Raw genomic sequence first — 1,112 nt, 5'->3', positions numbered from 1 at the left:
TGGCAGCCCCCCATCGTGTCGGCACAAAGGGAATCCTAAGCTATGAATGCCCCCCCAACCGAGGTTCACCTAGCAAAGTGCAAAGTAGCAACCCCCACCCCCACACACACTTTTAGTCAGTGGGCCAGAGAGGCATCTCACCAAGATTGATCATAAAATGGACCAAGAATAATCCACCTTGGTCGTACAACCTCTCTCTTGTTGCTGGTCAAATTGATGGTCGTCCATGCGACCCAAGATAGGCTAGCTCACCAATAATCACGCAAGTAGCTAGTCCCCAAAGACAACCACTCTATGCGTGTGTCCCAAACATATGTATGGATCAGGTGTGTATTTTAGTACACAATGGAACAACTTTGATGTGGCACCGTGATTTCGAACTAGAAATCCCACACTAAGTGAGGGTTAGGTTGATGATGCATATGTATATTACACCACACTTCAAGCCGACGACGAGGAATCATGCATGCATGTGTTCATAGTATATGCACTCAAACTTTAATTAGGTCTGAATCTCACTATGACCTAAACTACGATAACATGAACCAAATGAAGAATCCGCCATGGTAACCTATCTTGTTGTCGGTCAAAGTGATCATGGATGTCCACATGAGCCCACGAATATATAGGCTTGTCACCGATAACCATGCTAGGGAGTGTACCGTTCGAAGCATGCATGTTTGAATACCATTTCACAACATTGATGTGGCGCGTGCGTCGAAAATCGTACATTCTCGCCACACAGAGCGAGATCGGTTCATGACGTGTCATTGTACTAGCCACTTCGACTCGATGGGAGGGATTCATGCATACACAAGCATGCGTGTGTGCATATATATATATCTATATATATATATATATATATATATATATATAGGGTGGGTCTATTATGATAACACCCTCTAGAGTCCTATTCTGCACACCAAATCCTTATTCTACTAACACCCCGATCGAGTCAACCGAGCCGCAACACAAGCAGAAAAAGGAGCACCCCCACCCACCCATGTCAAACCTCCTCCCTAGTCATGCTTTCTCCTCCCCACAACCGCCCACCCACCCACCCAACGGCGCGCCGCCCCCTGCAACCACCTTCTACCACGCACCGAAGCCAC

Source organism: Triticum dicoccoides, chromosome 4B, assembly GCF_002162155.2.
Source record: "Triticum dicoccoides isolate Atlit2015 ecotype Zavitan chromosome 4B, WEW_v2.0, whole genome shotgun sequence".
NCBI lineage: Eukaryota > Viridiplantae > Streptophyta > Magnoliopsida > Poales > Poaceae > Triticum > Triticum dicoccoides.
The sequence above is the reverse complement of the archived record's forward strand: the minus strand, read 5'-3'. Positions refer to the sequence as shown.